Source organism: Nicotiana sylvestris, chromosome 8, assembly GCF_000393655.2.
Source record: "Nicotiana sylvestris chromosome 8, ASM39365v2, whole genome shotgun sequence".
NCBI lineage: Eukaryota > Viridiplantae > Streptophyta > Magnoliopsida > Solanales > Solanaceae > Nicotiana > Nicotiana sylvestris.
Window position 1 is genome coordinate 163,059,347 of NC_091064.1, and position 25,150 is coordinate 163,084,496.

Consider the following 25,150-nt stretch of genomic DNA (forward strand, 5'->3'; position numbering starts at 1 on the left):
TGGACTTTTTGGGGAAATCTTTATAAAACCTATTTTTCATGCATTAGAATTCATTCATTTAGCATTTATTGATATCGTTAAGCAAATTGTGGCTACATACAAGCGAGTTGGTGGTGGAAACAAGAGGTAAAGCGGTAATTGAGGCTTGAATTGTGTTCGTTGCATCAAGGTAACTGTTTGGTCTAACCTTAGCTTGAGGGATTAGTAGTTGTGTCCTATTTGCTATTTGCTTCTTGTCGAGTGTGACGTATTGCATGGTGACGAGTATCTATATGTTGGTGTCAAGCATGATCGTGGGTCTTGTATTGTGATTTTCATGATTTCATTGTATTATTCATGCCTTGGTGAAGATTTGTAATTATTGTATAAAGCTTGTGGAAAGAATTGTGACCTATGAACATTGAGGAGCGTTGGCTCAGGTTGTATAGCGAAATTGTGAAAGTATAAGTGACAATTGAACTTCTAGAGCATTTGCTCAAGTTGTGAAATGAGTTGTGAAAAAATAAGTGATAATCGAACCTCTAGAGCATTGGCTCGAGTTGTGAAGTGAATTTTGAAGTAAAAATTGAGAAAGAGTTATTAAATTGTTCCCTTGCCGGGATTTAATTGTTTAATTGTGTACCCTTGCCGGGATTTCTACTATTATTTTGTTTATTCCCTTGCCCCTTTGTTTACAATAAAAGACAAAACTTATGGAGCAAGTGAAGGTGCTAGAACACAGGGTACATGCATTAAGATTTGAATTAACACAATCTCAGACTTAAGTTATTCCTCAACAAGACACAGAGATGAACAGTCCAAAACAGAGTTCTCCATCTCAAGCAAAAATGGATGAGGAAGGTGTGAATTCCCTAATGAATGCAGCAAGATCTACTGTATCGGATAATGATACAGCTAGTCCGGTTCAAACGGTGACCGGTAAAGACACACCAAATCCGATTATGGCTGTCACTTTGCCAAAAAGTAAAGATGAAGATCCATCAAGACGAAGACTACCCAGAACATTAACACAGGGAAAAGAGTTAAAAAGAAGGGTATAATTTTAAAAAAGAAAAAAAATGAGAAAATAGAAAATATAATCAGACAGACATTAGAAAAATTCTTTTAAGAATAAGAAGAATAAGACAAACATATGGTTAAGAATCCAAGTCCTAATCCAAGTCCTAGTCTCAATCCAAATCCAGAAAGGACTCAAAGTTCAGGGGAAGATGATAACTATGAAGACCACTTAAATTATCAAGATGCTCAAGATCCATACGAGAATGACTCTGGAATGAGTTTTGATTCAATAGCTATACATAATTTAGACACATAAAAGCAAGGTATCAGTTAAACAACAATTAAGAGCACTAAAGACAAAAGAAGAGCAATAATGCTGGTGTAGAAGACAAAGCAATAATGTTGGCGTACCAAGGTGAAAAACGATAAAGAAGATGTGATGGGAAGAAATGCTAGTTGTGCTAAAAGACAAACGTGACAAGTGACACAAAGTAAAAAAGATGTGACAAAAGGTAATGTTAGCTGTGCTAAAAGACAAGATAAATTTTTGAGTGGAAGAAAAAGTTACAAGCACTAAGGGAATTTCCGACCAAGCCATGTGAAGATGGGGCCCAATGAAGTACCCTACAAGGTTGGACAAGATAGATTTCTGAAGAGTTTGGAATCCAGTTTTCAAATCCATTCCAAAACTTAGCTATAAAAGGGAGAAGAAAGAAGAAGAAAAACAAGATAGAAGAAGAAGAAAAACACTCTGAAGAAAACCCATCCAAACCTTCTTTTCATCACCAACCCTCCTCCAAAACACTTTGTAAAATATTTCCTTATGAATACTTTAGTAGTTCCTCCTCTAAGTTTGTAAAATAAATAAGTCCTTATGCTTATGTGTGATCGTTTTTAATTTTCAAGTCCAGTGGACTTTTTCGGGTTTCCCGAAAGGGAAATCTCTCTCCTATAAACATGTAAGTTACTTATCTTTATCTAAATTATGTTCCTAGATATTGCTCCTGCTTCTTTTACAGTTTTATGTTATTCTGTATAGCTTTATATTCATTATGTTTGATTATTAGATATCACTCTTATTATATGGTTAGCTTCCCAATTTCTTAACAATTCTGATGGATTAACCTGTAAATTTCTAGGAGAAACCGGTTAAGTAAAACCCGAAAATAATCAAGAAGGGTATAAGCGTTTAACCTTGGCCAGGGTGAGGTTAAAGAAAAAAGAGTTAAGAAAAGATTTAAATCTTTAAAAGATTGGGAACAAGAGATGAACATAGTGAATTAAAAAAAAAGGGTAATCTCAGTTCATAATTTGGATAACACTGTAACTATAAAAGTCTATAGAATAAGAGAGAGAGAGTACCGAGTAGGATTTTCACAACATAAGAGTTTAATCACAAAAAATATATATTGTTAATGTCTATTAATCGAAATAATTATACCCATCCAGAAAGTTTTGCTAAAAGCCTTACCCAAAGTTTAGAAGAGTTTATAATAGACATAGAAACCGGATTTTATTAAATAGTAGATTTAGCCGTACATTTTATATACCTACAACACAATAGTAGTATCTGCTCAGATATATATAGAAAACAACTGCATCTGATATTTTTAATATTATCATACCATAAATCATATCATCTAAGAAGAAGATTATAATCTTACTAAAGACAGACCCTACAATCTTATATTCTAAGACTTTATATTATATATATATATATATATATATATATATATATATATATATATTAATTATCCATATTGCCTAATCCTGTCTGCAAGAATCTGTTTGAGGGTGAGGCTTGAATGTCCTTCCCTTTGTCGTCAGTCTTGGAAACTGTTGGTCTCATGCTGTACATGTAAAATATTTTTTTATTAATTGACAGTAATTTTAAGCCTACTTAACTGATCTGCTAAATTATTATCTTTTCCTTTAATGTGTTCAAAAACCAAATTATATATTGATATAGTATCAACAAAATTTAACCATCTTCTTCTACTACTATTCTTTGCGTTTATCTTTTGGTGAAACTTAACTATGGCTTCGCAATCGGTTCTAATTGTTACTTCTTGTTTATTTAATATATATAATTTAAAACTATTTAATCCACAAATAAATATAGTGATAAAAACACAGAAAAAATATGTGCTTACCAAAGTGGTAAATATAGAGAAAAAGGAAATATGAGTAGTATAGGTGCAGAGATATTAGCTTTTTCCAAAACCCATAACTAGATATTGTAAATACTGAAAATTTTCAAAATTTCCTTCTTTTTGAAATAGAAAGAATTAAGATTGAAATACAACAAGAAAAGGATTACATCAGAACCATCAGAAATAAGATAAAACATATCCCAGTAGGATAACATATATGTTAAGACAACATCCTTTAGCTAAAGAAATAGCTTGTAACTATTGGATTTTAAGTAGAAATATACAGAGAAAAGAAGAATTAAAGAAAATACTACAGAAAGTTAGGACTCTATTAATATCAACTTTAGAATTAGCTAAACAAATAAAAAAAATCAGATCTAAAAATAAATAGAGAACTAAGTTATATCGTAAAGCGTAGTATTAGTTCAGAAAACTTATCAGCTTTAGAGTGGGAAATACAATATATAGAAGGAGAAATATATTTAGAAAATCAAAGAATAAAATTCTTTAAGAACCTAAAAATTTGGATACTATTAGGTTGAACAAAATAGATAAATTAAAGAACCTAGAATATTTAGATTTAAAAATATACCCAGAAAAGAAGTATAGAACATTAAAAGGTAATACAGTAATTAAGTGCAATTTTAGTAGTGGAGAACATATATTACATAACGAAGATAAACAATACAATACTTTAGTAGATTTAATAATCAACTTTGGAGAAAAAACCCAAGAAAATAATAAAAACATAATAAGAACGCTAGAACTAGTGGAAGCATTACAAACTAAACAAAGAAAGACACTAGCAAAATTAGAGCAAAATTTAGATTTCTTAAAATCACAAGAACTAGAAATAGACAGAAAAATACAATTCCTGAACAATAAGTTTAATCTAGAAAAAATACCTACCAAAAATGAGATAGAAAAATTAATTAAAACTATTTCAGAAAAACTTAAAGAACTAGAAATACAAACAACCAGATTAGTAGAAAAAATAACACATCAAGTAGAAGTATTAAAAAGTGAGATAAGTACTTTAAAAGAAAAGATAGACACAATAAAAGAAATCTCTCTTTCATGAGTGATTTACAACTAGAACTAGATCCAGTATATGAAGAAGCATTAAAATTCACAGAAAGAATTCAGCCCAATCCAGAAAGATTGACCAGTTATACTCCTCAAGGGAAAGCAAATCAAACAATAATAAAACAAAATAATACTTTAATAGTACTATTGTTAGAAATTAATAAAAAATTAGATAAAATTATTAAAGAAAAAGAGATAAAAACTGAAACTCCAAAAGTAGACGATTTAATAGACTAATTAAAAAGAGTAGAAATAACACCGCAAAAAGATATACTTAAATTAAGAAAACCACCACAAAAGTGGACCTTTTCCAAGTAGGTCAAGAGCAATGAACGAAGAAAGATCACGCATAAGTTTTTCAAAAAACATAAAATGGTAATAATATGTTAGCAAGAATTTTAACTAGAAAAAGACAAGAAGAAAATCAGAAACTAGACGAAATAATTGATATAGACAAAGATATACAAATTTTTCAACAAAACCAACTAAGGTTACTTAATCCGAAAATATTATATAATACAAGATATTTTTCAAATAATTCTCAATTGTATAGGCATTACAAAGAAGAGCAATTATCAGCCATAGGAAATAAAGTGGCAACATTAAAATTTAATTAACCCAGAATCAATATGACAAATAAAAAATTATAAAAAGAATTTAATGCATATGGGATTAATAGTACTCGGATTAAAAGGACTAACTAGAAAAAATTTAGGAACTAAAGTACTAGTAGTAGTATATGATGACAGATGGTCAGATCAAAAGAAATCTATAATAGGTTTAACAGAAGTAGACATGACCAATAATGGAGGAATATTTTATATTAGCCCAGACTTCATGATAAATTTAGCAGAAATTGAAAAAAATATTAAAATAGGAATACAAACTAAAGGATATGAAGAAATGAATAATGGAAATAATCTACTGATATGTGTAGGTTTCATAGGAAAAATGACAACTAATAGTAATACAAAATTTAAAATTAGAGTAGACGATGTGGTGGAAGTAATGGGAAATTGAGGAATAAAATTAATAAAACCTATTAAGATAAACCCAGAAGAATATGTTGGATTAGAATGGAACCTAGAAAATTTTGCAAAGCCAAAAATATTTAAACTAGAATCTCATTTGATGTACACCAATTCAAAAGGAGAAACTTCAATTAGGTTTACTGATTATAATTATTCTACCCATAAAGAAATGGATGATGGAACCGAAAGTACGGTAGAAGATAACGATACTGAATTTATGAATGTTGAAATGATACAAGACGAATTTGAAGTAGACATTGCCTTATAAAAAGCAAGGAGATTAGTTAAAGAAAATAAAAATAAGACTTTCCAATATAAAGGATGTAAACTTGGAAGATTAACCTTAGGCGAAGTAGAAGAACATTTTAAGAAATGCGAATTAAGAATAGATAATTGGGGATATAGAAAAGAAAATATTTCACAGAAAAAATCGGATAAATTTGATCAAATTTTTGAAGAAATAAAAGATAGTTATGAAGAAGTAGAAACAGAATCTCTAATAAGTCTAAAAGAATTAATGGAATCAACTAGTTCTAGTCCAACCCCATTTCAGAGAACAACTCATCAAAGTACAAAAGATACTAGCACTGGAAATGTACCTAGAAGAAGAGTACATAGAGTAGATCAAGAGACAGAAATAGAAAATGTAAAACTATCAGGAAAAAGGATGCCTATAGAAGGACCTAAAAGGTTACAGGAGGGCGGAAGTAAAGGTAAAATACTAAATATAGCAGCTCATGAACCACAAATGTGGAACTCAGTAATAGACCTATGGAAAGGAATATTAGTGGCAGACTTTATAAAAACTTATAATGACCCAGACGCAGAAAAAATGTATAAATATATGGAGACATTCTTAGGAGAGTCAACAAAGGGCTTATGGGAAGCATATAAGTGAGAATTTCTACAAGACTTTCAAACCTTAATAGACATGGGACCAAATCCTTATAATTTTACAAATAAAATACATAGCTTAATCACAGGTGAAGATCCAAATAGTGGATTAGTAGTATTACAAAAGAACGCTTTAATAAAATTAGAACAATTAAGTATAAGCAGTTGGTTTCATATAAAAAAGTTTTTAAATGATTATTTTTATTATTATATTTGGGTCATCACTTGTTTTAAAACGAAACTCCGTGTTTTGAGGCCTTGAAAACCTCATTTAAAGTCACCTCGATTTTGTGTGCACAGTACGAGCGCGTAGCCGGAAAGTTTAAATATGAAATTTTGTGAAAATTTATTAGTTTTGACTGTAAAATGAATAAAATTTGACTTCGGTCAACATTTTGGGTAAACGGACCCGGATTCGTAACTTGACGGTCCCGAAGGGTCCGTAGAAAAATATGGGACTTGAGCGTATGACCGGAATCGAATTTCGAGGTCCCGAGCCCGAGAAATGAATTTTCAAAGAAAATTATTTTATGAAATTGTTTAAAAAAATTTGAAATGAAATTTGATTAGAACATGATGGTATCGGGCCCGTATTTTGGTTCCGACGTCCGGTACAGGTCTTATATATGATTTAAGATATTTTTGTGGAATTTGGTGAAAAACGGATGTCATATGATGTGATTTGGACTTAAATTGCAAAGTTGATGTTTAAAGAAGTTTTGAGAAGATTTCATTGATCTTGAGATTTAATTTGATGTTCATGACGTTATTTTGATGATTTGATTACACGAATAAGTCTGTAGGATGTTCTTGAGGTTTTGTGTGCACTTGGTTTGGAGTTCCGATGGCTCGGGTGAGTTTTGGGTAGGTTTCCGAATGTTTTAGGCTTAAAACCAGAAATTGCAGGTCTCTGAACCCCACCAGTGCGGTCCACGGTCGACCTTGTATGATGCGCGGTGAAGGCTGTGCGGCCGCGGGCCGCACAGGGCGCTGCTGTGCAGCCGCAGTCGACTCTGTGCGGTCCACACAGGGGGGTCTGAGAGGGGTATAAATAGACGAGATTTTCAGTCATTTTTCATTTTTCAAATCCCCAAAAACATAAGAGGCGATTTTTCAAACAACCTTTCTTCTACAAATCAATTGTAAGTCATTTTTAACTATTTTTCTTCAACCATTAACATCTTTTAACATGATTTTAACTTCAAATCAATGATTTTCATGGGGTAAATTGGGTGTTTTGGGTAGAACCTAGGTTTTTCAAAAATTGGGGTTTTGGACCTCGATTTGAGGTCCGATTTCAAAACAAATTACATATTTGAGCTCGTGGGGGAATGGGTAATCATGTTTTGGTTCGAACATCGGGTTTGGACCACATGGGCCCAGGGCGATTTTGACTTTTCGGGTAAAACTTTGGAGAACTCATTTTCATGCATTCAAATTGATTAATTTAGCATTTATTGATGTAATTAAGTAACTTGTGTCTAGATACGAGAGAATTGGCGGAGGAATCGAGGGGTAAAGCTATAATTGAAGCTTGAGTTGTGTTCGAGGCATCAAGGTAAGTGTTTGGTCTAATCTTAGCATGAGGGATTAGGAGTTGTGTCCTATTTGCTATTTGTTTCTTGTAGAGTACGACGTATAGGTATGGTGACGTGTATCTATGCATTGGTGTCAAGCATGACCGTGAGTCTTATCTTGTGATTTTCATGATCTCGTTGTATTATTCATGCCTTGGTGAAAATTTCTATTTGTAGTGTAAAGTTGTGGAAAGAATTGTGACCTATGAACATGTAGGAGCGTTGGCTCCAGTTGTATAACGAATTGTGAAAGTATAAGTGATACTCGAAACTCTAGAGCATTGGCTCGAGTTGTGAAGTGAATTGTGAAGTAAAAGTGAGAAAGAAAAGAGATCATTATGCTGCCCCTTGCTGGCTATTGTTGAGCTGAGGTTCCCTTGCATTGTGTTATTAATTGATATTATTGATGCTTAGGTTGATGATTCTTTGTGTTAGGTGTTGTAACAAGTTTGGTTATAGCTGGGTAGTTAGGTGTTGTAACAAGTTTAGTTATAGCTGAGGTAGTTAGATGTTGAAACTAGTTGAGTTATAGTTGAGATAGCTAGGTGTTGGAACAAGTTTGGCTATGGCTGTTTCTCCCTTGCCGGGACTATATACTTGTACTGTGGAGTTCCCATGCCGGGATAGTGTAGTCTATTGTTGTCACGACCCAGATTTCCCACCATCGGGTGTCGTGATGGCGCCTACTGACGGAGCTAGGCAAGCCGAATGTTTAAGACACCTTTCCTGCTTTCTTTCAACTATATAATAAGCGAGACAAAATCTAAGTGGAAGACTTTAAATTTAAAACAAATGAAAACCAAAAGTGCGGAAGTTTGAACCAAAATGCTACCCAGAGTTTGGTGTCACTAGCTCACGAACTACTACAAAATGCTACAAACAATGTCTGGAAGGTAAATACATCATGTTTGTCTGATACAAGATAAACAAACGAAAAACATGGAAAGGGACGTCGGCCTGCGAACGCCAGCTAGGCTACCTCGGGAGTCCCTGAACTGAAGATAGCTCCCAAAAGTCCTACTGCTGCGGTCCGAAAGTTGCTCCCTGATCTGTGCACAAAAATGCACAGAGTCCAGCATCAGCACAACCGACCACATGTGCTGGTAAGTGCCTGGACTAACCCCGGTGAAGTAGTAACGAGGCTAGACAGGACCTACCATAATTAACCTGTACAGATATATATAACAAGTGCAAGAAAACAATAACAAAATAATACAAAGTAAAACAGGGAGGGGACATGCTATCGGGGAGTAACAGATAAAAATGAAATATCGGAAATAAACAGAAGAAACTCCGGTTTCCATAATATATATATATATATATATATATATATATATATATAGTGGACGGCATGCCACACGATCCCATAATATAGTATATAAGTGGACGGCGTGCCATACGATCCCATAATATCATATATAAGTGGACGGCGTGCCACACGATCCCATAATATCATATATAAGTGGACGGCGTGCCACACGATCCCATAATATCATATATAAGTGGACGGCATGCCACACGATCCCATAATATCATATATAAGTGGACAGCGTGCCACACGATCCCATAATATCATATATAAGGGGACGACGTGCCACACGATCCCACAATATCATATATAAGTGGACGGCGTGCCACACGATCCCATAATATCATATATAAGTGGACGACGTGCCACACGATCCCATAATATCATATATAAGTGGACGACGTTCCACACGATCCCATAATATAGTATATAATATCTTACTTCGTATAGTAGACCCCTTCAGGGGAGGATAACAACTCAATACCTTTAACCCGACAAGGGTACAACTAACAGCCCAAAATATCCCGACAAGGGAGAGTATATATCAGTCTACACATCCCGGCAAGGGAATACTCACAACACATTCTCTTTTTAAATCACTTCTTCCTCAACTAACACATTCATGTTCGAGCTAACGCTCCAAAAGTACACCAATCACAATTCTACCTCAATCGTTCCCATTATATGAAACTCATCAAGTAAACCAGGGGATTGTGTCACATTATTCGAATTAAAAGCAATTAAGACTCACGGTCATACTAGACTCTGGTGCATAGATAGCCGTCACCATGCCTATACACCGTACTCCACATTAGCAAGTAGCAATAACATCCTAATCCTATTCCTTCAAGCCAAAGTTAGAACAAACACTTACCTCGAATGCTCCAAACTCAACTCACGCTTCTAGTATAGCTTTACCTCTTGATTCCACCACCAAACCGCTTGAATCTAGTCATAACTTACTCAATCACATTAATAATTACTAAATGGATCAATTCCAATGCATGAAAATAAATTTTACAAGGTTTTTCCCAAAAAGGTCAAAAACACCCCCGGACCCACATGGTCGAAACTCGAGGTTCGGACCATAACCCGGTTACCCATTCTCCCACGAATCCAAATATATGCTTTGTTTTGAAATCAGACCCCAAATTGAGGTCCAACTCCTCAATTTGTAGAAAACCTAGGTTCTACCCAAAACACCCAATTTCCCCCATGAAAATCTTTGTTTTGAAGTTGAAATCATGTTAAAAGATGTTAAGAAGTGAAGAAAATGAGTTAGAAATCACTTACCAATCATTTTGAAGAAGAAAAGTTGTTTGGAAAATAGCCTCTTAGGTTTTGGGTTTTTGAAAAGTGGAAAAATGACTGAAAATCCCGAATTTATACATTTTGCTGGGGGCTGGCACGGACCGCATAGAAATGCACCACGGCCGCGTGGCTGCCAGCGCGGACCTCGCGGAAATGTACCGCGGCCGCGCCGAGGGAGGGAAGAACTGGGCTCTCTGAAACCCACCCAGCGCGGACTGCACTGATTTGGTGGGTGGCCGCGCTGGTCGACCTGAACTACCGACCCTCAAAACTCCACCACGCGGACCGCACAGAAAAGCACTGCGGCTGCGTGGCTGCCAGCGCGGACCGCGCGGAAATGACCGCGGCCTCGCTGGGCCTGCAACACCTGAACCTGCAACACCTGAACCTGCATTTTTAATTCTAAGACCCTCCCGGGCCCCACTCGAAACTCACCCGAGCCCTCGGGGCTCCAAACATGCACACCACCTTAAAACATCTTACGAACTTACTCGTGCGATCAAATCGCCAAGATAACATCATATACATAGGATCAAGCCTCAAAATACATGGTTTTCTTTCAACTTTCATAAAAACTCAAATTCCCCATTTTAAGTCCGAAACACGTCATATGACGTCCGTTTTTAGCCAAACTTTACAAATAGTGCTTAAAACATATTTAAGACTCGTATCGGGTGTCAGAACCAAAATATGAGCCCGATATCATAGTTTTCCGATCAATTTTCTTCTTTATTTTCCTTAATAAATTTCAGAAAACAATTTCACACAAAATTCATTTCTCGGGCTTGGGACCTCGGAATTTAATTCCGGGAACATGCCCAAGTCCCATATTTTCTAAGGACCCTACGAGACCGTCGAATCACAGGTCCGGGTCCGTTTACCCAAAATGTTGACCGAAGTCAATATTATGTATATTAATATCAAAATTCATCAAATTTCTCACAAAATTCGCATATTTCAACATAAAAGCTTTCCGGCTTCGCGCCCGGATTGCACACGCAATATCGAGGCAACTAAAAGCGAGGTTTTCAAGGCCTTGAAAGCATGGAACAAGGAAGAATTTCGGTGATGACCCTTTGGGTCGTCACATTCTCCACCTCTAAAACAACCGTTCGTCCTCGAACGGACAAAAAAAAGAAGTACCTGAGTCGGGAAATAAATGAGGATAACGGCTCCGCATATCGGACTCGGACTCCCAGGTCGATGCCTCAGGAGGCTGACCTCTCCACTGAACACGCACCGAAGGAAAACTCTTCGACCTCAACTGTCGAACCTGCCGGTCTAGAATAGCCACCGGCTCCTCTTCATATGACAGATCTTTGTCCAATTGGACAGTGCTGAAATCTAACACGTGCGATGGATCTCTGCGATACTTCCGGAGCATAGATACATGAAACACGGGATGCACAGCTAACAAGCTAGGTGGCAAGTCAAGTCTATAAGCCACCTCTCCCACACGATCAAGAATCTCAAATGGACCGATGAACCTAGGGCTGAGCTTGCCCTTCTTCCCAAATCTCATCACGTCCTTCATAGGCGATACATGGAGCAATACCCGCTCACCAACCATGAAAGCAACATCTCTGACCTTGCGGTCTGCATAACTCTTCTATCTGGACTGAGCTGTACGAAGTCTATCCTGAATAATCCTGACCTTGTCCAAGGCCTCCTGAACCAGATCCGTACCCAATAATCGAGACTCTCCCGGCTCAAACCATCCAACTGGAGACCAACATCGTCTACCATACAACGCTTCATACAGAGCCATCTGAATGATGGACTAGTAGCTGTTGTTGTAGGCGAACTCTACTAAAGGCAAAAACTGGTCCCACGAGCCTCAAGAATCTGAATAGTCCTCTCGGACTGACCGTCCATCTAGGGATGAAATGCTGTACTCAACTCAACCTGGGTGCCCAACTTTCGCTAAACCACTCTCCAGAAATGCGAGGTAAACTGCGTACCCCGATCTGAAATAATAGATAGCGGCACCCCATGAAGGCGAACAATCTCCCTAATATAAATCTCGGCTAGCCTTTCAGACGAATAAGTGGCTGCAACAGGAACAAAATGCGCTGACTTGGTCAGCCTATCAACAATGACCCAAACTGCATCAAACTTCTTCCGAGTCATCGGAAGTCCAGTAACAAAATCCATAGTAATCCTCTCCCACTTCCACTCGGGAAGCTCAATCCTATGAAATACACCATCGGGACTCTGATGCTCGTACTTAACCTGCTGATAGTTCAAACAACGAGCCACATATGCAACAATGTCTTTCTTCATCTTACGCCACCAATAGTGTTGCCTCAGATCCTGATACATCTTCGCGGCGCCCGGGTGAATAGAATACCGAGAACTGTGGGCCTCCGCTAAGATCAACTCTTGAATCCCATCAACATTGGGCACACAAACTCTCCCCTGCAATCGCAATATGCCATCATCATCTAAGGTTACTTTCTTGGCACCTCCACGTTGCACCGTGTCTCTCAAGACACACAAATGGGGTTCATCGAATTGCCGATCACGGATACGCTCCAATAACGAAGAACGAGCGACCGTGCAAACTAATACTCGACTAGGCTCAGAAATGTCCAACCTCACAAACTGATTGGCCAAAGCTTGAACGTCCAAAGCAAGCGGTCTCTCACCAACCGGAATATAAGCCAGACTGCCCATACTGGCTGACTTCCTACTCAAGGCATCGGCCACCACATTGGCCTTTCCCGGGTGATATAAGATAGTGATGTCAAAATCTTTCAACAATTCTAACCACCTCCTCTGCCTCAAATTCAACTCCTTTTGCTTGAACAAATACTGAAGACTCTTATGATCCTTGAACACCTCACACGCCACACCATACAGATAGTGCCTCCAAATTTTCAATGCGTGAACAATGGCTGCCAACTCCAAATCATGCACTGGATAGTTCTTCTCATGAACCTTCAACTGCCTCGAGGCAGAGGCAATGACCTTGCCATCCTGCATCAACACTGCACCAAGTCCAATACGAGATGCATCACAATAGACTGTGTAGGGCCCTGAACCTGTGGGCAAAACCAACACCGGTGTCGTGGTCAGAGCTGCCTTGAGCCTCTGAAAGCTCGCCTCACACTCGTCTGACCATCTGAATTGGGCACCTTTCTGGGTCAATCTGGTCATAGGGGCTGCAATGGATGAAAACCCCTCCACGAACCGACGGTAGTAACCTGCTAACCCCAGAAAACTCTGAATCTCCGTAGCTGAAGCTGGTCGAGGCCAGTTCTTGACTGCCTCTATCTTCTTCATGCCTACCTGAATACTTGCTGCTTACATGACATGACCCAGGAATGCTATCGAACTCAGCCAAAACTCGCACTTCGAGAACTTAGCATACAACTGACTACCCATCAGGGTCTGAAGAACCGCTCTGAGGTGCTGCTCATGCTCCTCCTGACTGCGGGAGTATATAAGAATATCGTCAATGAAAACTATCACGAACAAGTCCAAATAAGGTCTGAACACTCAGTTCATCAACTCCATGAACGTTGTTGGGGCATTAGTCAATCCAAATGACATGACCAAAAACTCATAGTGCCCATACCGAGTGCGAAATGCTATCTTAGGGACATCAGATGCCCTAATCCTCAGTTGGTGGTAGCCAAATCTCAGATCTATCTTTGAAAACACCCTCGCACCCTGAAGCTGGTCGAATAAGTCGTTGATCCTCGACAGTGGGTACTTGTTCTTAATCGTCACCTTGTTCAATTGCCGATAATCAATGCACATCCTCATCGAACCATCCTTTTTCTTCACAAATAGCACTGGTGTGCCCCAAGGCGAAACACTGGGTCTAATGAAACCTTTTTCAAGTAAATCCTGAAAGTGATCCTTTAACTCCTTCAATTCTGGCGGCGCCATACGATACAGCGGAACGGAAATGGGTTGAGTTCCCGGAGCCAGATCAATACAAAAATCAATATCCCTGTCGGGCGGCATACCCGACAGGTCTGAAGGGAAAACCTCAGGAAACTCCCGAACAAAGGGCACAGAATCAATAGAAGGAACCTCCGCGCTAGAATCGAGAACATACGCCACGTAGGCCAAACATCCCATCTCGACCATACGTCGAGCCTTCACATACGAGATACACTGCGGGTACAATGACCAGAAGTCCCTTTCCCCTCTAATCGGGGCAAATCTGGCAACGCCAAGGTCACGGTCTTGGCATGGAAATCCAAGATCGCATGATACGGGGACAACCAATCCATCCCTAATATAACATCAAAGTCGACCATGTCCAAAAGCAACAAATCAACACGGGTCTCAAGACCCCCAAACACTACGATACAAGAACGATGAACTTGGTCAACCACAATAGAATCACCCACCGGTGTTGACACATAAACAGGAATACTCAACGAGTCACTAGGCATAAACCAAATAGGGTGCAAAATAGGACGACACATATGAATACGTAGATCCGGGATCAAATAGCACAGAAGCATCCCTATCACAGACCAGAATAGTACCTGTAATCACAGCATCTGATGACTCAGCCTCTGGCCTAGCTGGCAAGGCATAACAACGGGGCTGGGCCCCACCTCCCTGAATCATATCCCTGGGACGATCTGCTGCTGGCTGACCCCTACCTCTAGCGGTTTGAGCTCCACATCTAAGACCTCTACCTCCACCTTTATGTCCTCTACCCCCGCCTCTAGCTGGTTGGGTAGGCTGTGGGGCAATTGGTGCCTGGATCATCAGGCGAGGACCCTGCTGCTGCGAGCTGATGGAAGCTCGAGGGCAATATCTGGCAATGTGACTCACATCTCCGCAAGTATAACAAGCCCTCGACTACTGAGAATAACGAAGTGGTGGTGCACTGATAGGTGTTGATGGTGAACTGAAGAGCTGCTGGTCAGAATACTGCGGCTGAGAACCACGACCACCTGGTGTACCATGAGAAGCCTGGAGAGCTGACTGAAAGGGCCTCGAAGGATGGCCTCTACCATAAGAATCCCTACCTCCAGACGAGGTACCACTGAATCTACCAGAATAACGGGGCCTCTTATCAGACCCATGACCACCTCCTTGAGAAAGTGCCAGCTCTATCCGACGGGCACCATCTGCCGCCTCTTGAAATGTAATCTCACTCCCGGCACTCATGGCCATCTGAACACGGATCGGTTGAACCAACCTATCGACAAACCTCCACACCCCCTCTCTCTCTCTCGGTGGGGAGTATCACAATAGCGTGACGAGCGAGATCAATGAACTGGGTCTCATACTGGGTAACCGTCATAGGACCCTGCTGGAGATGCTCAAACTGCCTGCGAAGAGCATCTCGCTGAGTAACTGGAAGAAACTTCCCCAGAAATAAGTCTGAAAACTGATCCCAGGTCAATGATGGCGACCCTGCTGGCCTGGCTAAACAGAAATCCCTCCACCAAGTCTTGGCGGATCCTGTCAGGCGAAAAGTGGCGAAGTCAACCCCATTGGTCTCTACAATGCCCATAGTCCGTAGAACCTCATGACAGCTGAATATAAAATCCTGAGCGTCCTCTGAGGGAGTGCCACTATATGTAGTAGTGAAGAGCTTGGTGAAACGATCAAGCCTCCACAAAGCATCAGCGGACATAGCCGCACCATCACTGGATTGAGCCGCAATACCTGGCTGGGATGCCACAGCTGGCTGAACTGCCACGGCTGGCTGAACTGCTGGAACCTGAGCCTGAGGAGCTACCGGCTCTAGAGTACGAGTATCGGGAGTCTGAACTCCTCCCCCAGCCTGAGATGTGGCTGGAGCTACGGGAAGCAAACCCGCTCTAGAAATGCCCTCCATAAAGCCTACCAATCGGACCAAAGCGTCCTGAAGCACTAGAGTGGCCATGAAACCCTCTAGGACCTAAGTTGGGCCCACTGGAACAGCTGGGGCCGGAACCTCCTCCTCAAAATCGACCTGAGGCTCCATCGCTGGAACTGCTGCTCGGGGCTGAGCTCTGCCCCGGCCTCGGCCTCGACCTCGCCCTCTGCCCCTAATAGGAGCTGCTGCTGGGGGCTCAGGCTGCTGCGTGGTAGAAGAGGAAGCACGTGTTCTCGCCATCGGCGAAAGAACAAAGTGGAAAGATAATCAGTACTTGAGAAATAGAATCGCACGACAAGAATGAACAAAGTGAAGTTTTCCTAACTCAGTAGCCTCTGCGGGATAAATAGAGACGTCTTCGTACCGATCCCTCAGACTCTACTGAGCTTGTCCGTGAGTTGTGAGACCTAAGTAACCTAGGGCTCTGATACCAACTTGTCACGACCCGGATTTCCCACCATCGGGTGTCGTGATGGCGCCTACTGTCGGAGCTAGGCAAGCCGAATGTGTAAGACACCTTTCCTGCTTTCTTTCAACTATATAATAAGCGAGACAAAATCTAAGCGGAAGACTTTAAATTGAAAACAACTGAAAACCAAAAGTGCGGAAGTTTGAACCAAAATGCTACCCAGAGTTTGGTGTCACTAGCTCACAGACTACTACAGAATGCTACAAATAATGTTTGAAAGGTAAATACATCATGTTTGTTAGATACAAGATAAACAAACGAAAAACATGGAAAGGGACTTCGGCCTGCAAACGCCAGCTAGGTTACCTCGGGAGCCCCTGGACTGAAGATAGCTCCCAAAAGTCCTACTGATGCGGTCCGAAAGCTGCTCCTTGATCTGTGCACAAAAATGCACAGAGTGCAGCATTAGCACAACCGACCACATGTGCTGGTAAGTGCCTGGCCTAACCCCGGCGAAGTAGTGACGAGGCTAGACAGGACCTACCATAATTAACCTGTACAGATATATATAACAAGTGCAAGAAAACAATAACAAAATAATACAAAGTAAAACTGGGAGGGGACATGCTATCGGGGAGTAACAGATAAAAATGAAATATCGAAAATAAACAGAAGAAACTCCGGTTTCCATAATATATATATAGTGGACGGCGTGCCACACGATCCCATAATATAGTATATAAGTGGACGGCGTGCCACACGATCCCATAATATCAAATATAAGTGGACGGCATGCCACACGATCCCATAATATCGTATATAAGTGGACGGCGTGCCACACGATCCCATAATATCATATATAAGTGGACGACGTACCACACGATCCCATAATATCATATATAAGTGGACGACGTACCACACGATCCCATAATATCATATATAAGTGGACGACATGCCACACGATCCCATAATATCATATATAAGTGGACAACGTGCCACACGATCCCATAATATCATATATAAGGGCACGACGTGCCACACGATCCCATAATATCATATATAAGTGGACGGCGTGCCACACGATCCCATAATATCATATATAAGTGGACGACGTGCCACACGATCCCATAATATCATATATAAGTGGACGGCGTGCCACACGATCCCATAATATAGTTCATAATATCTGACTTCATATAGTAGACCCCTTCAGGGGAGAATAACAACTCAATACCTTTAACCCGACAAGGGTACAGCTAACAGCCCAAAATATCCCGACAAGGGAGAATATATATCAGTCTACACATCCCGGCAAGGGAATACTCACAACACATTCTCTTTTTAAATCACTTCTTCCTCAACTAACACATTCATGTTCGAGCTAACGCTCCAAAAGTACACCAATCCCAATTCTACCTCAATCGTTCCCATTATATGAAACTCATCAAGTAAACAAGGGGATTGTGTCACATTATTCGAATTAAAAGCAATTAAGACTCACGGTCATGCTAGACTCCGGTGCATAGATAACCGTCACCATGCCTATACACCGTACTCCACATTAGCAAGTATCAATAACATCCTAATCCTATTCCTTCAAGCCAAAGTTAGAACAAACATTTACCTCGAATGCTCCAAACTCAACTCACGCTTCTAGTATAGCTTTACCTCTTGATTCCACCACCAATCCGCTCGAATCTAGTCATAAGTTACTCAATCACATTAATAATTACTAAATGGATCAATCCCAATGCATGAAAATAATTTTTACAAGGTTTTTCCCAAAAAGGTCAAAAACACCCCCGGACCCACATGGTCAAAACTCGAGGTTAGGACCAAAACCCGGTTACCCATTCTCCCACGAATCCAAATATATGCTTTGTTTTGAAATCGGACCCCAAATTGAGGTCCAACTCCTCAATTTGTAGAAAACTTAGGTTCTACCAAAAACACCCAATTTCCCCCATGAAAATCTTTGTTTTGAAGTTGAAATCATGTTAAAAGATGTTAAGAAGTGAAGAAAATGAGTTAGAAATCACTTACCAGTCGTTTTGAAGAAAAAGAGTTGTTTGGAAAATCGCCTCTTAGGTTTTGGGTTTTTGAAAAGTGGAAAATGACTGAAAATCCCGAATTTATACATTTTGCTGGGGGCTGGCGCGGACCGCATAGAAATGCACCGCGGCCACGTGGCTGCCACCGCGGACCACGCGGAAATGTACCGCGGCCGCGCCGAGGGAAGGAAGAAGTGGGCTCTCCGCGCTGGCCGACCTGAACTACCGACCCTCAGAACTCCACCACGCGGACCGCACAGAAAAGCACTGCGGCCGTGTGGCTACCGGCGTGGACCGCGCGGAAATGACCACTGCCGCGCTGGGCCTGCAACACCTGAATCTGCATTTTTAATTCTAAGACCCTCCCGGACCCCACTCGAAACTCACCCGAGCCCTCGGTGCTCCAAAATAAAAATGCACACCACCTTAAAACATCTTACGGACTTACTCGTGCGATCAAATCGCCAAGATAACATCATATACATAGGATCAAGCCTCAAAATACATGGTTTTCTTTCAACTTTCATAAAAACTCAAATTCCCCATTTTAAGTCCGAAACACGTCATATGACGTCCGTTTTTAGCCAAACTTTACAGATAGTGCTTAAAACATATTTAAGACTCGTACCGGGCGTCGGAACCAAAATACGAGCCCGATACCACAGTTTTTCGATCAATTTTCTTCTTCATTTTCCTTAATAAATTTCAGAAAACAATTTCACACAAAAAATCATTTCTCGGGCTTGGGACCTCGGAATTTAATTTCGGGAACACGCCCAAGTCCCATATTTTCTACGGACCCTCCGGGATCGTCGAATCACAGGACTGGGTCCGTTTACCCAAAATGTTGACCAAAGTTAATATTATGCATATTTATATCAAAATTCATCAAATTTCTCACAAAATTCGCATATTTCAACATAAAAGCTTTCCGGCTTCGCGCCCGGACTGCGCACGAAATATTGAGGCAATTAAAAGCGAGGTTTTCAGGCCTCGGAAGCACGGAACAAGGAAGAATTTCGGTGATGACCCTTTGGGTCGTCACAATTGTTGATCCCTTGCTGGGACGGTTAATTATAATTATTGTGGACTATATATTTGGAATGGGTTGCGCGTTGCAACATTATTAGATATTATATTGGATCGTGTTGCATGCCGCAATAGATATTATATTGGATCGGATTGCACGCCGCAACAGATATTATATTGGATCGGGTTGCACACCGCAACATTTATATATGTGGATCGGGTTGCATGCCGCAACAGTTATATATGTGGATCGGGTTGCACACCACAACAATCTTAAATGATAAGGTATCGGGTTGCGCGCCGCAATAGTATTGTTATTTTATTGATTGTGGACATCGAGTGTTCTTTCATACTTTATTAAGTTTCTGATAGAATTGATATGTTTCCCCGAAGCATGTTTCCCCCTCCCTTTCAAACTGTTATTACCTGTTTATATTTCTGTTGTATATCATATAACTGCACAGGTTTATCTGGAATCTGGTCCTAGCCTCATCACTACCTCACCGGGGTTAGGCCAGACACTTACCAGCACATGGGGTCGGTTGTGTTGATACTACACACTGCACTCTGTGCAGACACCGGAGCCACACTTGATCAGCAGCAGTAGGGGAGCCAGCATATTCAGTCCACCGAGACACCGAGGTAGCCTTGCATGCGTCCGCAGGCCCGACGTCTCCTCTATCTTTTATTATGTTCCGTTATCTCATGTATCCGAGACAAACAGTGTTATTATTCCTTCAAAACTGTTATATGTAGTACTCTTAGTAGTCCATGGATATTGTGACACCAAATTTTGGGTAGAGACACGTGTTGACTTTCGAAACATTTTGGTTTTATATTTATTTAAGACTTCCGCTTAAATCTCATATTCCGCTGTCATGTAGGTGTTTATCACTTGTTAACGTGAGCACATAATTTTTGCCCTGCATGAAATACTCCCATAAATTCAAAACAAAGCAATTTCGTTTCATTATTTGCAATTTTGTGGATGTTGTGGCATTTGCTGTTAATTATTTGCATTTTTGTCTGTGCATTTCGTTTGTTAATTAATGAAAAATACAAAATATGCTGCATTTGCATTTAGGATTTAATTTTTTGCATGTTTGAAATAATTAGTAATTTAGTGTTTTATAAAATGGAAAAATCACAAAAATAGTTCATTTTTGCACTTTAATTTTAATTTCTCGAATTTTGTTAGCTTTCTTTAATGTGGTATGTAATTAGTTATGGTAATTATTTTTAGAGTTTAATTAGTTCAATTTGATAGGATAATATTAGTTTTAATAATCAATTTAGGCTTTATTTCTAATTTTGAAAAGAAAAGAAATTTGGAAATTGGAAAAGAAAAAAGATTCAAAAACAAAGGGAAATTCGGATTTGGGCCATTAAATATCCTTCGGCTCAATTTCCCCTAGATCTGTACAATTCCAGCCCAAACCCGCCTGACCCGGTCCGAATTCCCCCTCAAACGAAACGACGTCGTTTCGATCAGTGTCGATCTGAGCCGTTGATCTCCACTTGATCGAATGGCTCGGAACTAAATCCTGGGGAGTAAATATATGTCCGAACGCACACACCCCCAGTTCATCGTCCCAACACCCCCAACTTCAGAAACCTGCCCCCCAAACCCTAGTAGCCGCCTAGAATTCCCCACCGTCCGGTGGCGGCACCGGCGTCCAATCGCCACCGAATTAACACCATGAACTCCCTTCCACCTCCCCATCCCGAATCTCCAAACAGTTCCTCTCAAATCCTCCTCTATCGCCTCGAATCTCAGATCTGAGGTTAGCACCCGAAACCCTAAAAATTCCCAGATCCACCCAAAATCACACCATGAAACCCCTCATCTCCTTCCTGCCTCAAATACGTGTTTGTTTCATTTCAAAATGGTTCGCCAGTGGTAGAGCAGAGGTCCGGATAGCCAAGTCTCGCCATGGGTTCCTTTCTGGCTTAGCAAGGTCAAGTGAACCCAAAACTGTCATTAATCATTTGTCTTTTGTTAAGGACAACCGATTAATGACCGTCAAAGGTTCACTTTCTTCTTCAAGATTGTTCGAGTTCATGCAGTTATCGCCGAGCAGGTTTGGGAGAATTTCCTTTGCGTCGATTGGTTTCCTTTTGATCTCTTCTGTTTGTTTGCTTGGTTGTTTGTTTTTCCAGTTTTCTTCCTTCAGAATTTTCGTTTCTTGCTTAATTGCATTATGTTCTGGTTGTAAGTTCGTTAGTTAGCTTGTTTGCGTAATTGTCAATGACAATCGGCTTTGTAAGGTTTGAGTTTAATTTGGTTTCAATTCATGAGATTTTCTTCTTTTCTCTAGGTTTCATTTCACATTTGTGAATTAATTTTGGAACTGAAGCATTAAGATTAGTCAAATATAGTTCATCGTTCGCATTAATTCTTGTTTCAAGAACATTTTCTGAATTCACGTTTATGGGTGAAGGATATTCAAGCTAGTTTTCTCATAATTTCAATAGTTGTTTTGAATTTTAATTTGTTTGAAAGTGTCAGCCCGTTTGTTTATTGATTTTGTGATTGTGAGCATTCAGAATTTAAGGGGGGTAAGTGAATAATGGGGAACTTTAGGGGGTGATTTTGGAGATTGTTTCAACTTGAAAAATCTTTAATAACTGATGGGAAGCATCCTAAATGGACAGCTGCCCAAAGTGGTTAGGGAAAACAAGCTGTAAATTGAAAATATCTGAAGGAAATGGTCAGATGTCCAAAAATCAGTTTTAAAAGATGCCCTATGAGGGTATTTTGGGAAAAATCTAACTGCCTTGCCTGGGAAGGCACACAGCAGACCCTCAGCCTTAAAAAGGAAGCCTTCTTCTCATTCAAGACAGTTTTTTTTTACACCTTAGAGAGACCAAAAAGGCTGAAAATACTGGAGAAATCAGAACAAATGGAAAAAACAAAAACCACTGTTCCATTGAAAGTTTTTCTGTAATTCTTGAGGCTCTCACTTCTAAAATGATCTCTGAACCATCGAGGGCTAAAATGGTTTGAGCTTGGTTGGTTTTCAAAAGTTTGGTTCAAATTTTGGCTGTTCTTTTTTGATTGCTGGCTATCAGTGGTTATTTCTGTTGGTTTCAAGTTGGGTCCAAGGCTGGTTTCATTGGTCATTTTTTAGCTTACCACTGCTGCTAAGTTTGGGATTTTGTTCTATTGCTGCTGCCTACTGATCTTTACTCCTTTTTGCTTTCCCCTTATTCCCAGGTACATGATCTCTGAGTTCTATCTAATGTGAGGCCTGATTCAAAGATGAAATGAAAATCTGGAAATTTGAGCATAATGTCACCATTGTTTGCTTATAGATTTAGCTTTATTTTGTTTTAATTGCCTTATTTTGGAATCATATAGTGCATTGTATTCTGCTAGTTGCTGATAGTATCCTTCTGAGAGATGAATTTGTTTGTAATTGGTGGGTGACTCCATTTTCTATCAAATATCTCATAGCTAAATGTTGGTTTTGGGCATGTTGAACTCCTATCCCTAAATTTGATCCTGGACTATCATAGAAGCTTGATGAACAATTTGTTTAGTCGAATCAGTAGTTGTGCTTTACCATCAATCATGCAAATCGAGTAATGTAGACTGTATGAAAGCTTCTTTTGTTGCGTAATTTACTTGAACCGTCACGGCAGGCTTGATGTACTTAGACGTCAAGAAAAATGTTTCGTATTCAGTTTTATAGTGTATTGGACAAGAAAATGTTTCGGCTCGTCACTTCAGGGTCTGAGACGTATATAGAATTACCTTGATTATCTGTAAACATGTTAAATATGAGTCGATTATTCAAGTTCAGATTCACTTACTTAGCAGTCTCATAAGGTATAATTTGTTATTGAAATGGTTTAATCAGGTGTAAGGTATCGCGTAACTACTTTTTGTTGAATTAGCTGAAGGGCAGATTTGTTTGAATGTGATGGTCTGATGTCCAAGATCTCGGGTCTTGTTTGGCCTTGCGTCAGTTTGTTTTAAAAGAAATTCTACTTTTCCTTGTGGTTTGGATTTCGAACCCATGTTGAGACAAAAGGGGGATGGCTTGTATTCACAGTTTTTTGTGGGCTCATGATTAGAGCCCATTTTTTCCTCTTTAATCCTGAACGGACGCGCCACTTAAGTAATTGGGCCTGTCTTATTTGGGCTCTCTTATCAATTGAATGAGTGTTATTTTGGTGACAGCCTTGTAGTCAAACGAGCTCGGATTAAGTCACTCATTCGATAGTAAGGGTTCAAATTCCATTAGTGCTTAATTAACTTAATTCCAACGAATAGATTTGAGACAAGCCATAGTTACACACTTAGTAACAAATGGCTCTTGTGTTAATTTCACAATGTAGATGTAAAATAACAAATATTCGTAGAGAAACCTTTAGGGCCGTGTAAAATACAATTGTGATTGTGTACACGTTCGCGTGACATGATTACAATTCTAAAAACCAATTCGGAGTATGCGTTCGTGCAACTTCGAACAAACCTTCTTAATAATAAAAATGGGTTTTCGTAGGTTATTAATTAAATTAGCTCATATAGTCCGAGGTGCGTCGTCTACCATTTAATCATACAAAATGACAAATGTTCGTAGTTTGCTTTAGACACGCGCAACTTTGGCCAAACTTTTCTTAATAATAACAAAGCGTTCTTAATTGTGGACACGTTCGTGTGACATGATTTTTGACGCGCCAAACAAATGGGTACACGTACGCGTGACCCGTTTCATGATAATTTTCTTAATTTAAAAAGCGGTAAAAGTAAATGCACATAGGTTCTAAATTCAGTAGTTAAACAACTAGTCAAGCCAAGTATAATCAAAGCGACCGTGCTAGAACCACGGAACTCGGGAGTGCCTAACACCTTCTCCTGGGTTAACAGAATTCCTTACTCAAATTTCTGGTTCGTGGACTGTTAAACAGAGTCAATCCTTTTCCTCGATTCAGGATTTGAACCGGTGATTTGGGACACCATAAATTATCCCAAGTGGCGACTCTGATTTTTAATAAATAAACGATCCCGTTTCGATTGTCCTTTAATTGGAAAAACTCCCTTATATTTATACCCTTTACGGGGTGTAGGTAAAAAGGAGGTGTGATAGCTCTGGCGACTCTGCTGGAGATCGAACCCAGAATCTATGGTTCAAGGTTCAGAATTCGAGCTTATTAATATAATTTTGCTTGGTTTTATTTATTGTTGATATTACTGTATTCTATGAACCTTTTTATGCTAAGTACTATCTGTTTACCGCTTTAATATTGTCTGGATTGTATATAACTGTCTTCTTACGCCACCCATCTGAGTCTTCTGAAAATGGTGCATACTTTCGCGCAGCCCGCTTTTTCTGTAGAAATTATACCAAGTAGAACGAGGTTGGGCAAGCGACAAGGCCGGGTAGACTTCAGTGCTCCCGGTACGTCGCCCCCTCCTCGGCCCTAGTTTTCCGCTCGGGTACCCCAAGTCTAGA

The 25,150-nt window shown here is 39.8% G+C and overlaps 1 long non-coding RNA gene across 1 annotated transcript; it reads left to right on the plus strand.

Annotated features, from left to right (window-relative positions):
• The first annotated feature begins 1,793 nt into the window (after positions 1 to 1,793).
• On the plus strand, positions 1,794 to 20,455 carry LOC138874418 (uncharacterized). Its single transcript, XR_011401400.1, has 3 exons — positions 1,794 to 1,958; positions 7,649 to 7,721; positions 20,153 to 20,455. It is a non-coding gene; the product is annotated as an uncharacterized lncRNA (long non-coding RNA).
• Positions 20,456 to 25,150: the final 4,695 nt, after the last annotated feature.